We start from the raw sequence: 16,311 nt of genomic DNA on the forward strand, positions 1-16,311 counted from the left end.
CTCCATATTATATGAAGCTTTAAATAGCCTGAGGCGCGGTTCCATTGCTACTGGAGGTACAGTGCAACCACACATGTAGGTATCGAGATAGTCGGCTTGCAGGAGTGTGGGGCCACTAGTGAAATAATGGACCAGGTGGGGCTGTCGGACTATATATGTGATGCTTGACAGTGCCTACACGAACAGGACCCTGTCAGAGTTTATCAGTGCACAACCCGTGCCACAGGGTAATTAGGCATATTTATGAAGTTCCAAAGCTGGTTATTGTTCTAAATTTTCATATACATGATTTAAAAACTAAAATAGGCAAAGTCATAGGGTTGAGTACCGTGTGGAGGGATCGTATAGTGCATGGGCTTGTACCCTACCCTAACCTTAGGAACTCTCACTTGTAATGATGCTGGATTATGTTTATATATCTCTTATAGTACAGTATTGTGAATGTGATATTGTGCAACTGTTTCTAATTGGAATAAACTCATGTAGTCACGTGCTGATGCAATATCTTTCACCTTACTGAGAAGTGTCTCACCCTAATCTTACAACCTTTGTTTCAGGTCCTATAGGACGTCGGTCCTAGTCTTCTAGAGGGACTTTGGCGCATAGAGTCTTGTTAGTAGACGTAAGTTTTTTTATCAGTATTGGGTTGTTAGCCTAGTTGAATGTAAGGGGATGTAATACAGTTTTTTTTTTAAGTATGGATCTTATGTACGAAGGAATACAAATAGAACTCTGGTATATGTCTAATAGAATTCCATAAGAATGTTTATGTTTTCCGTTGTGCATGAATACAGATATGTATGAGATACACCTGTTTGTTCCTGTTTTGGGCGAGTTGTTTATGTATGTTTAGCAGATACAGGTATAACGTATGTGTAGTAGCACTCTGGGTTCATATAAAGGGCCAAGGCATTACGGCTAGTATCAGAGCCCTTAACCAGTCGTAAGTGTGATGCGATTCATAATGCCTGGCTAGAGGTATACCCAGAGCTTAGGTTACTAGGTTATGTAACTTAAAATATACTAGAGTATAGGATTTCTAGATTAATTGAAAGGTTTAGAAAACCACGACAATCTATTGACGATTTTGTTTCCAAGTAGAGGGGGCAGAATTTGAGTTAGAATGGGAATGTAGAATTGGGAACTTGAATTTTGTAGTATTGTGATAGTAATCAATATGTGGAGTATTGAAAATTTTAAGATCAGTTTCTCATTTTCTTTTTAGGATGGAATCCAGGGATAATACTTCCAATGTTTGAGGCACTAGCAGTGAGGGAGTTGGCCCTGAGGCAAAGGTGGTTCAGACGAATAGGGGCCAAGATCGTCCTGCGGCTGAGTTGGGTTGTTCTATTGATCAGTTCGCCTAACTAAAGCCTCCTATTTTCATGGAAGTGCATACCTGATTCGAGCTAAGAATTGGATCAGGGAGATTGAGAAGATTCTGGACGTCCTGAACTGCATCGAGAAGCAGAAAGTGGCCTTCGCAAAGTTCAAATTGTTGGGCAAAGTGGAGAGATGGTGGAAGTCTATGAAGATGCTTGAGGAGCATCGACCCATTCTAGTGGCGTTATCGTGGGCCCATTTCAAAGAGTTATTCTTTGAATGGCACTTCCCAACCATTGTTAGGAATGCAAAGATGGAGGATTTTATGACTCTGGAGTAAGGGCAGCTGATAGTTCAGCAGTACGCTGCCAGTTTTTAGGAACTATCCCGATTTGCTCCATTCATGATTCCTGATGAGACAATAAAGGCCTAGAAATTTCAGAGGGACATGAGGAAGGAGATTTGCAAGTAGAATGCGATCTAGCATATGTAGGACTTTATTACTCTAGTTGACAAAGCCACCATAGTAGAGGAGAGTTTGCAAGAGGAGCAGGAATTCAAGTTTATAGGGTCGTGTGTGCGTTATACACCACGGATCCTTTCAGCTTTGTAGACTGGCAGATTGATCCGAGAGGGATGCCAAGGGTGTCTGGTGTTTATGAAAGACACGCTGGCAGAAGAACGTAAATTGGAGGCGATTCCTGTAGTGGGCGAGTTCTCTGGCGTGTTTCCAGAGGACTTGCCAGGATTACCTCCAAACCGTGAAGTGGAATTTGTTATAGAATTTGCTCCAGGTATGGGGTTGATATCGAAAGCTTAGTATTGTATGGCTCCAACTGAATTGAGAGAGTTGAAAGAAAAGCTTCAAGAGTTGCTAGATAAGGGGTACAATCGACCGAGTGTTTCTCCTTGGGGAGCATCTGTGCTATTTGTGAAGAAGAAGGACGGGTCGATGAAGATGTGCATCGACTATAGAGAACTTAACAAGGTAACGATAAAGAACAAATACCCGTTACCCAGGATCAATGATCTATTTGACCAGCTACAGGGCACGCTAATTTTCTAACATCGATCTACGATCTGGGTATCACTAGTTGAAGGTGAAAATGGAGGATGTTTTAAAAATAGTTTTTCGAACTCGTTACGGCCATTACGAATTCATGGTTATGCCATTCGGTTTAACTAATGCACTTACAACATTTATGGATCTGATGAACAGGGTATTTCACGAATACTTAGATCAGCTCATTGTGGTATTCATTGATGACATCCTAGTATATTATAGGAGTTCTGCAGAGCATGAAGTTCATTTGAGACTGGTACTGCAAATGCTTAGGGAGAATAAGTTATTTGCTAAACTGAAGAAGTACAAGTTTTGGCTGGAAGAGATTGCATTTCTAGGGCACGTAGTGCCCAAAAAAGGAGTATCAATGGATATGAGTAAGATAGAGGCAATAGTGGACTGGGCAAGACCGAAGAATGTTTAGGAGGTCAGAAGCTTTTGGGTCTTGCAAGTTACTGTCGACGATTCATATAAGGGTTCTCCAGTTTAGTAGGTTCTTTGACGCAACTCACCAGGAAGAGCGTGAGGAATGATTGGACTGATGAGTGCGAGCTGAGTTTCTAGGAATTGAAATGACGACTGGTTACTGCTCCAATTCTGACCATTCCTTCTGAGGATGGTGGATTTGTTATCTACTGTGACGCCTCTAAGAAGGGTCTTGACTGTGTTCTAATGCAGTTGGGCGAGGTGGTTGGTTACGCTTCTCGTCAACTCAAATAGTACAAGAAGAACTACCAGACACATGATATGGAATTGGCAGCTGTAGTGTTTGCATTGAAAATCTAGAGGCACTACATGTATGGTGAAAGATGCGAGATTTTTACTGATCACAAAAGTCTTAAGTATATTTTCACCCAGAAAGAGTTGAACATGAGGCAACGTAGGTGGCTTGAGTTGATAAAGGACTACTATTGTACCATTAGCTATCACCTAGGAAAAGCAAAGTGGTAGCTAATGCTTTGAGTCGGAAATCCGTGGATGCGTCGATCTTAGCTGTTGGAGTTTAGCATCAGATCTGTATGGACCTGGAAAGGTTGGGCTTTGAGGTAGTGGAAGGAAATCATCAAGCTATTCTTGCTAGCTTGGTGGTACAACTGACCTTGCAAGAGAGGATCCGAGCAACGCAAAAGGAGGATCCAGAGCTTGTTGAGGTTATTGAAGGAGTCCAGACTGGTTTAAAGTCGGATTTCAGTATCTCTGGTGATGGGATTTTGAGATTCCATCACAAGGTATGTGTACGAGATGACGTTAAGATTAAACGGGTCATTCTAGAGGAGGCGCATCGATCGCTCTACACCATACATCCTGGAAGTACGAAAATGTATCGAAATTTGAGAGAATCTTTTTGGTGGTCGAACATGAAAAGGGAGATCGCCCAATTCGTAGAGCAGTGCCTGACATGTCAACAGGTCAAGGCAAAGCACCAAAGGCCAATAGGACCACTTCAGCCACTTGATATCCCCAGGTGGAAGTGGGAGCACATCTCGATGGATTTTGTGACAGGGTTACCTGCAGCGGTGCACGGATAGAATGCCATATGGGTTGTAGTTGATCGGCTGACAAGGATTGGCATTCCATTCCAATTAGAGTCAGCTATTCTCTTAATCGGCTGGCAGATTTGTACGTGCAGGAGATAGTACGACTCCATGGTATCCCTATTTTTATAGTTTCGGATCGAGATCCCCATTTTACGTCTCGTTTCTAGAAGAGTTTATAGGTTGCCTTGGGATCACAGCTCACATTTAGTATGTATTTCCACCCGCAGACGGATGGGCAGTCAGAGAGTAATATTCAAACGTTAGAGGATATGTTGCGGGCTTGTGTACTAGACTTTGGTGAAAGTTGGATACGGTATCTACCGCTTGTTGAGTTTGTGTATAAAACAGTCACCAAGCCAGCATAGAGATGGCACCTTACAAGGCATTGTATGGTCGTCGGTGTCGATCTCCGTTGTACTGGGATCAGGTAGGTGAGCATCAAATACTGGGTCTGAAACTGATTCAGAAGGCCTCTGCAAAGGTCGAGTTGATCCGGGAGAGAATCAGGACAACTCAGAGTCAACAGAAGAGTTATGCTGATACTCATTGATGAGAGCTGGACTTTGAGATAGGAGGTATGGCGTTTCTTAATATTGCTTCGATGAAAGGGGTCATGAGGTTCGGAAAGAAGGGGAAGCTAAGTCCTCATTATATCGAGCCTTTTGAGATCTTGGAAAGGATAGGTTTGGTTGCTTATCGAGTGGCTTTACTCCCAACACTATCTAGAGTTTATGACGTGTTCCACGGGTCAGTGCTTAGGAAGTACGTGTCGGATCCTTCCCACGTGCTGAGTTACGAACCCCTAGAGATCAGTGATGCCTTATCATATGAGGAGGTCCTAGTGTAGATATTAAACCGAAAGGTACAACAACTGCAAACCAAGGAGATACCATTGGTGAAGGTATTGTGGCAGAACAATGGAGTGGAAGAAGCTTCATGGGAGTTAGAAATTGTGATACGTCAGAAGTATCCTTAGTTGTTCAGATACGGTTAAGTTAATTAGGTTAGTGAATGTATATATGTTATTATGTTTAGTAAGTAGATATGATCTTCGGGAGAGTTTTGTATGTATATTGTAAGCTCCCAAAGCTTTACGTTGTAACTACGGTATTCCTCTGCCATAAGTGAGGGTAGGTAATAAATTCGAGCCGGAGCTGCTTGTGGGTAGCTACCGACTTTTCTATAGGTCTGCGACGTAAGATAGAGTATGCTTGGTATCGGTTGGCGAATTTTGGGGACGAAATTCTTATAAGGAGGGGAGATTGTAGGGACCCAAATCCGAAAAATAAATAAAGAAAAGAGAAGCGAATTTAAAAAGGATAAAATAGCAGAGCTCGTCGACGAGGCTTCATTTCTCATTGACGAAGTCTCTTCTATGGCTCAGCAACAAGATGCAAGGGCTCGTTGACGAGAAGATACCAAGGGTTTTTAAGAGATTCGAAAATCTCAGGCTCGTCGACGAGGTCACTTTCTCGGCCACGAGCGACCTTCTTCGGCTCGTCGACGAGGCTAGCCAGGTCAACCTAGTTATAAATAGAATATTCATTGCTTCCATGCAAAGTTATCTCCATTCTCTCTCTCTCTCTCTCTCTTTCTCTCTCTCTCTCTCTCTCTCTCTCTCTCTCTCTCTCTCTCTCTAGAACATGAACTAACCCTCTCTCTCTCTCTCTCTCTCTAGGATTTCGTGTCGTCTGCTGTCGAAATCAACAATCCGACATCACTACGTGGATTAGGAGGAGAATCTCTATAGTTATAGCGAATCAGATTTTTTATCTTAGGATTCTCGGGTTTTTCCCTAAAATCGAGGTAAGGATCATATTTCTTTTTTGGTTCGGTAGATATGTAGTAGTTGGGATTATAGTGAAGTATTGTTCTTCGGTTTTTAGGTTTCAAGGATCCAGTGTCGTTGTTTTGGATCGATTCGTTCGTGTATCAATTTTCGAGATTAAAGTAGGGGGATTTGTTTACATCAATATTTTTAGAAAACTAAACCGCTAGAAAGTTAGCTTGTGTCTTTATGCATGTTTTGACTGCTTATTCGCAAAGTTTTATCGGGTATAAATGTTGTTTCTTACGATTTTACGATTTTACAATTTTTGGCAAAAATGAGGTTTTGACATATGCTCCAAACTTTCCAAAACTACTTTATTTGTTTTAAACCTAAAGTAGGAGTTACTTGATACCCATGTTTGTGGTCCAAATTGTATTTTTTGAGTCATACACTATATATAGCGGATTTTGACAAAACAAGTGTGACATATGATATGAAGTGGAATATACTAAATTGTTATACTTGTAAATGAACTATGAGAATTGAAGTTCCATTTTGTTATCTGAAAATGTGGAAAACAAGTGTCGGTTAATCACCGAGCTTTATATGTAAAAAGGGTTGAACAGAGAGCATTTGTGTTGGTTAACACCACAATTTAAAAGAAAGAATGAATGAATGAAAGATTGCATGATTACGATTGTGAAATTACTGGAATTGCACATGTTGTTATGTTTTCATTGTAAATTATATATATGATAAATTGGGACCACAATTTGTTACTAAAGGAGCTGAAAGGCACTCTAACGGAGTTGAAAGATACTCCAGATTATATGAAACTTTAAATAGCTTGATGCACACAGTGCAACCACACATATGAATCAGTGTGGGTATCGAGATAGTCAGCTTGTAGGAGTGTGGGGTCATTGGTGAAATAATGGACCAGGTGGGGCAATCGAACTATATATGTGATGCTTGACAGTGCCTACACGAATAGGGCCCTGTCAGAGTTTATCAGTGCACAACCCGTGCCACGGGGTAATTAGGCATATTTATGAAGTTCCAAAGCTAGTTTAATGATGACCAAAATTTCCCAAAATTAGGGTCCTTTGTTGGTAATTGTCAAATCATACATGTGGTTTTGGTGGCGAATTAGGTAGTGGAACAAGTTTTTAGGAGGAAAGGCATTGTTTTCAATTAGATTTCGAAAAATTTTATGACCATGTTCGAGCTTTATGGAAAAGGTCTTGGAGAGGAATGACTTTGGAATGTGTTGGAGGACATGGATTACAAACATCCTTTATGTGGTTTTTTGGTATTGGTGAATGGAGAGCCCAAATCTTGGTTTAAAGGTTCAATGTGTTGGGCAAATCCTCATGACCCACCTTGGTTCTCTCAATGAGACATCTACCAATTCCTCTCCCAAACATCTACTTAATGCATCAACCACAATAGTGAACGATACTGTTCTTTTCTCCTTGAAGAATGTGAGTAGCTTTTTTAATGTGTTAAACATGTTAAAAATTTCTAAGAAAGTCTCGGGGATTGAGAATCAATTTTTCCAAGAGTGGAATTGTGGGATTTGGCACAGAGTGACATATTTCTTTTTGTTTTTTATATGGTAGCAGTTATCAACTTTGGTGTTCCCTTAGGTCCTAATAATCCTACTGCATTTTCTTCTTGGACCCAACTTATGCAAGACTTTCTAGGTGGTTAAATGGGTGGAAGAGAGTTTTTTACATTAGGGGGTCATGTTACTTGTATTCAAGCTTGGTTGTTTTCTGTTCCATTGTATTATTTGTCATTATTTAGGATGCCTGCATGATGGTGTGTAAAGCTTAGAAGTTGATGATGGATTTTTATAGTCAAGTGAGGGAGAAAAGGGCAAAATCATTTTTTAGGTTGGGAGACCGTGAGTAGATGATGTAGACCTAAAGGGGAGGGAGATTTCAATGTCTAAAAGCATTTCCTTGGTGGGGAAGTGCTTACGGTGTTTTTGTTTAGAACCTAACTCTCTTTGGCATAGGTAAATTCAAAGCAAGTCTGAGCTCCATCCAAATTCCAAAAAAGTCAAAGAAGAATTTGCAAATTTAAGAACAACTAAAACTTGTCTAAAAGTAAAACTAAACTACCCAAACCCAAAAGCCAGTCGCAAAAATTAAATAACATTCCCCTAGAGCCAACAAAATCCCACTAGAAATGTAGCATACATAATCTACCTGCAGGCCATTGGTAATCACAATAAAATGCTTAGGTAATGCCTCTCTTCCTACTGCCATGCATAATATCTTTCTTCTACTCTTTAATTTTTCTCTTTTTGACAAGTTTATGACATGTTCAAAGGAAATTTATTCTCCTCAATACCAACAGTGGATGAGTTCATATTAGCAAAGTTTTGGCGTTTTAGAATAAGTAAGAAAAAGAGAATTCTACAGAGTTGTGCTTCACAACCTATTTTATGGACATTACGGATGGAAAAGAATGAGGATTTTCAAACATGAGCAACTGTCATAATACTTGTTATGGGATAGGGTGGTTATCCTTGCTTCCATTGGGATGATTGCTTCAGGCATGTTTTAAGAAATTTCTTTGAGACTTCAGAAGGGATGGGAAAGCTGCTCATTTGCTATTCTTTTGTATAAGTTTTTAAATTGGAAGACATCTTGTTCTCATTTTTTTGTGGTTTTTTCCCTATCTTCCTATAATGAGTTTCTTTTTATCCACCAAAAAAAATTTTCTAATCAATATCTAAGAATTCACCATAACTTTTATTTTTTTTTCTTTTTGACTCTTAACTTGCAGTAAAGTTGTAAGAATCACCATATCATAAATGCTTTTATAAACACTTATTTTCAAAGTTTTTTGGGTATCATTTTGGTCACAATAACTTGCGCTATTGTTGTTTATGGTCCCAAACAAGCTCCTATAGAATTCAAGTAAGCAATTTGACAATACTTCTACATTGCAATCATACTAACAAACCCACTTTTTCATTTGAGAACTATTTAAGACGTGCCTGGCTTCAATCGACACAACTCACTGTCGTGACTGTCCTAAATTACTAGCTAGTTAAAAATCAATAACTTGCGCGGACTCCCAATCCATCAGCATCAAAACATCTTAGTTAAAACCTCCAAAAGAAAAAAAATAAAAAAAAGAAATTAAGCTTTAACCTAGTCTCGAATCTCCTCCGCAGCCTTTCTTATAAATAACTCCTCCGACTCAAGCACTGGAAAATCAACCTCCTCAAACCTGAACAACTTCGAAACCTACATATCAAACAATCAATTAAAATGAGAACAAGTAGTTCTAAATATATAATAAATGAAAACACACAAAGGAGTGAATGAACCAAATAACTCAACCTCTCTGAAGTTAATGAAAAGGCAATTGCAGAGTCGCATTTCCTCGGGAGGAAAATCTCTGGTCCCCTTGGACGAATTCATGTCAATCTTTTGCATAGAATCAAAGGCTAGCAATAGCGAAGAGAGGGCACCGAACTGGCCGGAGCTGCCATTGCCGTCCGCATTAGAGGTCGTGGCGGGCGCTAGAGATGGCAATGGCAAAGTTGCAGAAGAGTGGTGTCTGGAGTTCGTGGAAGGAGAGCGGTTGGGATGGGAAAATCTGTTGGAACGGAGGGGTGGGAAAGGTGAAAGGTAGAGAAGAGAGAAAGAGAAGTGGGGCCAATAGTGGTGGAGAGAGAGCGGAGGGTGGGAACGAAGAACGGCGGCGAGGGAGGAGCTGAGGCAAGGGTGAAGGTTAAGGAGAGAAGTGCCTGCAGCCATGGCTGTAGTGCTAGCATGTGACACAGTGGATTGGTGCAAATAATGGCTAGACGGTCTCTCTGTTGTTCTCTCCAAAACAATGTCATTTAATCCCTACGTGAAGTTTTCGTTCTCTCTTAAGCAAAAATTTGGACAAAGAAAATGGAAGAAACTTAGTAATGCAATTTTAGAAGCATAGTTTTCAAACCCTAAATTTGAATTTAAGTTAATTTAGCTAGTGTTTGAAAACATGAATTTTAGACCTAAACAAATTGTAATTTTGTACTACATTTTATCCAAATTCAATACCACTTCAAATTCAAGACCTCACCAAACATGGGATTAGATAAATTTTAATATAATTATATATTATATTTTATTCAAATTCAGTACCAATTCAAAATTAAAATCTCTCCAAACATAAAATAATAAAATTCAACTTCATTCATGATTCAACTTTTTTTCTCTTTTCTATAGTCAAAAGAATATGAAACTCTCAAATTTACGTGTTTTTAAATTCAAACTATCATAGCTAAAGAAAAAGAAAGAAAAGGAGTATAGAATAGAAGATAGATTATCTCACATTTAACACTCCAATGGAGAGAGAGAGAGAGAGAGAGAGAGAGAGAGAGAGAGAGAGAGAGAGAGAGAGAGAGAGAGAGAGAGAGAGAGAAGACAATTTCTCTGATATAGGTACAAAAGTCAAAGAGTTTCATAAATGGGGAATGGGGCGCAAGCACACAAAGTATAAGAGATTTCACATGGACCCGGACCAACATGTTTACTTGAGCAAAACAATTTTATTTTTCAAAATGGCCAACACAATTGAGGAACAAAACGCAAATAACCATGTATAAATATAATTTAATGAATAAATAAATAAATAAGAGGCCAATGCATTGCAAATTAGACAACTTCATGCAAGAAGGAAAATATAAAATACATATAAAGTTTGATGCCGCACCAATCAAATAAATCAAAGAACAAAGGGACAAATATGAACATATGTATATATATGCACGTGCGTGCACATGCAACAACACTCGTACATATTTTCATGTGTATGCCTTAAGATTTTGGGGAACTGCTGCAGCCAATGCACTGTGTCAAAACCTAACAAACATTATTCATCACAACATTCTCCGAGATAAGAGTTATGACATCCTCTAGGTAATTGAAGTGGAATGCATCTGTGCTTCAGAACTCATTAACATTTTTCCTCCCAAGTAAAGAAAGGAAACCCACAGGTGCTCCCTCGCTACTCTATATATATATATATATATATATATATATATATATATAGACTCCAACTAAAGACTCATCACTCAAAAACTTAACATCATCCGCATCATGGTTCACACGTGACAACACCAATGGCTACAATATGGGAGCACTTGGAGAAGCCACATGAGTGGGTGATTATGACAATTTGAAGCTTAAAAAGCTAAGTATCCCATGATAGTTTGAGTAAACATATAAAGCTCCAATGTCCTTCAATAAAGTAACATTCTACCTAACAAGAAGTTCATATAGTATCCCAATCTAATATAAATGAAGCAAATATACATTTAGTCCATATTCAAGGACAGAAATAGTTTCTTTAGATTTGGTTAAGGAATATATGGAGGCAAAATATGTGCTGGGGAAGAAATCATCTTAGTGGGGTTCGCAGCTGACTGAATATTTAAAGGAGAGGACAATTCAAGTCTAGCCTCTTGTTGAAAAGAAGTCCAATGCAATCATGAAGAAGGGGAGGATCAACCCGAGTCTTCACCCATAGATGGAAATGGCCATAGTAAGTGTCCAACCTGCGAAGAATATGCATAGCCAAGTCTGCATCTGACATAGGTTCTCCAGCTGCAGCAAGCTGGTCAGCAAGTGAATGCTTCTTTTAAATATACTCCTGCATAATTAATTCACCTTTTGACACCATAAGCAAGTTGAATCAATAATACTAATCCATGCTTTGGACTGAGAAGCATACATTTGTAGAAGGTTTCAAAAAGCTTGTGTGGCATAATTTTGCCCATCACATTCTCCAAAAGGCCCCTCAACATGTACATGTGATGGTTTAATAACAACATTTTCAAAACGTGGATACATTAGTGGATCCAAAAGGCCCCTCAACACATCCTCTCTCGCTGTAGCTCCATATTAAAATATCAAACAGCTTGAATTTAAATGAACTTTGTGGTGGCAGCAACATTTGAATGTGGGGAGCCTTATCACCAACAGGGTAAGCTCAAAGAATGAGATTCATGATAATCAATTACCAAACAAACATTTCCAGGTGCAATTTAATTTTATAAACATTCTGAAGTCGCAAACATTCTTGGTTTTATTAATATAAATTAGATCACATCTAGATGCATAGCAATGGTTATCCAAGCTTCAAAGTTTAGGGAAATAAACATGCAGAAGCTTCCAAGCTGATTCAGTTGGTTTTCCAGGAAATTATTCAGAAGAATTGAGCTGCCTTACGTCTGTACAAGTCCATCTCCATGTACTTTATTCAAACAACTAAAATTTACTCAACATAGGCAAACTTAAGTTATAAAAACATCAACTTACTTCTATTATGACAGCATCACCAAATCCAAAGCCACATGCTGGAATTTCATCGCCTCCAAAAGTAGAGAGTAACCGATCGTATCGCCCACCACCACAAATGGCTCGCAAATTTCCTTCTCTATCAAATCCCTAAGGAATAAATTGTCAGTCGGGAAAGGAAAAGAAGACTACAAGCTCTGATCAAAATCAAACTGTATTGTAGCATAGGGATTATCTAGTGGTGAAGAAAACAGCTGTCATAGCTACATGTATAATGAAGCAATATACTTTTTCGCTTATTCAGTCTTAAATTTTATAAAATTGGAAACCTTATTATCATTGCATGCAGACCAAGCAAAGCACATAAATGTGTATAGCGAAAGCTGCATATGTTCAAGGCATCAAGAATTGCAACAGCACAGGACTTCCCACTGGATTCCATGTACATGCTACTTATTCATGCACAAAATGGTGATAGTATTCTTATCCATTTGTTCACACATTTGGTCCAAGTGCAAAGATAATGCCCTATGCTTGGACAAATTCTAAAACTATCTATAATAATTCATTGCTCTAAAAGGAAAGAATATCCATCTAGCTGACGCAAATATGCAATTACACTTCTATACTTGTGATCTTTAAAGCCTCAATGGCTGCCCAAGAATAGCTTTGAAAGTGTAATCAACCTATCCCCGGGCAATATATGGCACCAGACCACAGAAACGGATGTCATCAGCCCTACGGCATTACGCAACAGTGAGTTGTATGTGGATTGAAGTTGTATTCATAACTTCAACTTAGAACTTCACTCATTAATAATTATAAAACACAAGAGTAGAAACAATAAATCTAACCTCAAAAACAATTCCACTGTAATAGGCAATGCCACGGACAACAGATGCATCAAGTTGAATCCCCTCAGAATAACCAAATTTTTCACCAAGTGAGAATAATTGTTTCAAATCAGCAACAGCTTCCCCTGCAGCTCCAAGCAACTCTGAATTTCCACAAAAATGATATAAATATAAAAAATGACAATCTTTTCATATATTATCTGTAAGGTAAACTAAGCCGATTCATTTAAAATGAATCAACGAAAGATAACAACAATCTCACAAAAAACTAAACCTTAATCAACTCAAAAGAATTTTTAGCAGATATATGGAGATCATTTCTAATATTCAGTTTCAGTAACAGAGGATAAATCTGAAATACTTCTTGAATATTAGGAGGAAAACCACATATTGTACATAATTTGGCAGAAGAACAACAATTGATAACCTCTCATTCATATCGCTGTAAGTGACCTTCCAATTTTGTACGTGACTTTATGGAAAGGACTTGCAAGAGCTCCTCAACAGCCTCTTCTATATCCCAACAGACTTCAACTCTTTCTTGATCTCATCCATTGAAATTTTTTCAATCTGTTGCGGCTTTTTAAAAAGGGAGGGGGAAGAAAGGAGGAAAAACATATCATTCAACTGCATAACGAGCATGTGCAAGCAACATATAGATAGCTCAATAATAAATTGTTACAACATTCCTAAAAGCAAACACAATGCAAACATAAACTAAGAAATCCACTTAAGCACCAGTTTAGGGGCCTGCATCATCAAATATTCAGGGTAATAAAGTAGCTTGAGAAATTTAAGTGTAAGAAACTCATTTTGGTTCCATTAGGTCTTTATAGAATCACAGGCATATAATTTTGCTGCTTCAACATACAGAAACTGTCTCATATGCAAATTGAGCTCAGTGGAAATTGGAAAATTTCAGGAAGGACAAAATAAATGTTCTTCATTAGGAGTCTGAGGAAAGAACAGTTGAAAGGACAAGGTTCATCCAGATTTGAGATTGCTTTGGAACTCTCAACAGCAGAAAAAGAGAATAGTTGAGAAATTCAGATACCTTACCATATTGCAGCTAATTGTTTTGATCAAATATCAGTAGTCCCAAACAAAGTTGCAAACAGAAAGCAGGAAAGTGTCCCACTCCACCATGCTATGGACAACACTCTAGTAAACTTTTGCAGTCCTACATTCTTGACTGTCTTACTACATTTTTTATGCATTCCTAGTACATCTTTGATGAGCAGTAAACAGGTTTAAGGGAAAAAACTTCTCAATCCAAGAACATTTGCCCGCAAAAGGTGATTAATAGCAACCCACAAGAAACAAGAAAGAGACCCATTTGCCAAAGGCTGAGAAACTCCAGTGGTATACAAGGATGTAAGCAAAAAAAGGACAACATATAATGACATAAAAAGAACCTTCATGTACAGAGCCTTGATTTCAGTAATTGAGTCTTACTTTTATTTTTGATAGGGGCATATCGTATGTGGACTCAATTTTTGTCTAATCTGGAACTTCTCAAAAATTTTCTTTGTTATCGGCCGTACACCCACACACACACACAGACAGTCAAAAGTAAAGAATGGCAGAAGATTTTTTATATTCACTTGTTGAAAGTCAACAATGAATGAATACTCTTATGTAATGGCGCTACAAGGAAGTGCCTTATGAATGATAATAGCTACAAACTAGACTCCAAGCAATGCAAAAAAAATATGCCAGCTTCTTTGTATATGGATTCCCACAACAACAATCTTCTGGCAAGGGATAAAAATCCTATAAAGTCCACATAATTTGTCACTTAAAACGCAGCATCAAATCAGTGCAATGCATGCCTAGAACTGTTTTCGGCTTTGTAAATGGCATGCGGATGAAAGGGCTCTCACGAGCATTTCATCAAACACGTAAGATACACATCGTTTAGGCTACTAAACTACAGAGAAAAGAAAAAGCAACCCGCTCAATAATTGCATCGCATTCAAAAATACCCAAAAAAAGAAAAACATAGTCGGAGAGTGATCTTTCAAAGGGGAAGCACGACACGACACAATCAATTGATGAAAAAAATATAAAAAAGCAGAAAAAAAGAAAAACATAGTAGTACATCTTTCAATGGGGGGGAGCACAGAGAAAGGGAAAAAAATTTGGGGCCATTCGCGCGTGAACCTTGCGCAGGAGTCAGGACTTGTTCAGAACAGTTTCAAGTTTACCAATGCCTCCGAGGAGAAGATCCTCACCCTCGACAATCACGTAAAAGAAGAAGCAAAACTATCCTAATATTTCCGATGTGGGACGCCTCGCAACCCTGCTGCGATCTTCTCTAGTTGAGCATCAGACACCGAGAGAAAGCTCCCCACAAGACGGAGTCTTTATATGTAATTTATATTATAATTAAAACGTGAATGTATAAAATTAATTATTAAAATAATGATGGGCATGGGAAGCTTTAAAAAACTCCTACCCTTTCTTTGAAACCATAGGGAAGCGAAAAACGAGAAAATATTTAAAAATAAATAAACTTCTGGAGTTTTAAAAATTTTAAAAGATTTTTCTAACTAAGAAATGCTACTTAGGAATTTCGAGAGGGTTTCGAATTCATTCGAGACAAAATGTTTACAAAAACAAAACTTTGACCTCAAAATATATTTTTTAATTTTTCTCCAATTTTCAAATTTTTTTATTTATAATTTTCCCATATTTTCCTGATTCTTGAGTAATTAAATAATATGATACAAAAACTAACTTAAGGAAAATAACATAAATTGAGTCAAAAATATTTCTAGAATTTTCTTCTAATTTTTTCAAAATTTTTTTGTGATTTTTCTGAATTTTTGTGAATTATTAAATATTTAAATAATATACTGTAATAAATAAAATAAGAAAAACCGGTTTGAGACCGGTTTGGTGAGGCAGGCTGGTTCAATGGGAATTGGGTCAAATCAGGAGCCAGGCCACGTGTTAGCGGTCAACTGCCAAGTCAAAAGTGACCTGGATAGGCTACGTGGCATCATCATGCCCGCTGCCATGAGAAGCTGATCGGAGGGCTCTCAAAGAGCCACGCAGCCCCTTTCGTGTGTGGAAGGGAATGCTCCACGCATCAAAGATTGAGTGGAGGGGCGTACTCAAACGTGACTTCTGACACGGCGTCATCGTAGCCGTTGTGGGGAGGCAGAGATCCGACGGTGGAGACTGGGGTACCAATGGATGGATGATGTGGCTTTGATCCGTGCCGTCCCGAGAAAGTACAGATCCTACTGCCAAGCGATGAGTAAACATGGATCGATGATGTGGAGGAATCCTCGCCGTCCTAAGAAAGCACACATCGGACGGTTCTTAAAGAAACACGCAGAACCTTGCGTGTATGAAGGGTATCACACCACGCGTCGTAACCTAGTGGCTCAGAAAACCAGAGATATTTTGTAGGAACTCGAACCAAGAAAAAGAGAAAGAAAAG

At 38.6% G+C, this 16,311-nt stretch overlaps 2 pseudogenes; both read right to left on the reverse strand.

The window, feature by feature from the left end:
• The window catches only part of LOC131167429 (histidine--tRNA ligase, chloroplastic/mitochondrial-like), a 44,197-nt pseudogene extending 34,720 nt beyond the window's left edge, over nt 1–9,477 (reverse strand).
• Nucleotides 9,478–10,850: 1,373 nt separating this feature from the next.
• The window catches only part of LOC131168611 (histidine--tRNA ligase, chloroplastic/mitochondrial-like), a 32,463-nt pseudogene continuing 27,002 nt past the window's right edge, over nt 10,851–16,311 (reverse strand).

This window comes from Malania oleifera, chromosome 11 (genome assembly GCF_029873635.1).
Source record: "Malania oleifera isolate guangnan ecotype guangnan chromosome 11, ASM2987363v1, whole genome shotgun sequence".
In the NCBI taxonomy this organism is placed as follows: domain Eukaryota; kingdom Viridiplantae; phylum Streptophyta; class Magnoliopsida; order Santalales; family Ximeniaceae; genus Malania; species Malania oleifera.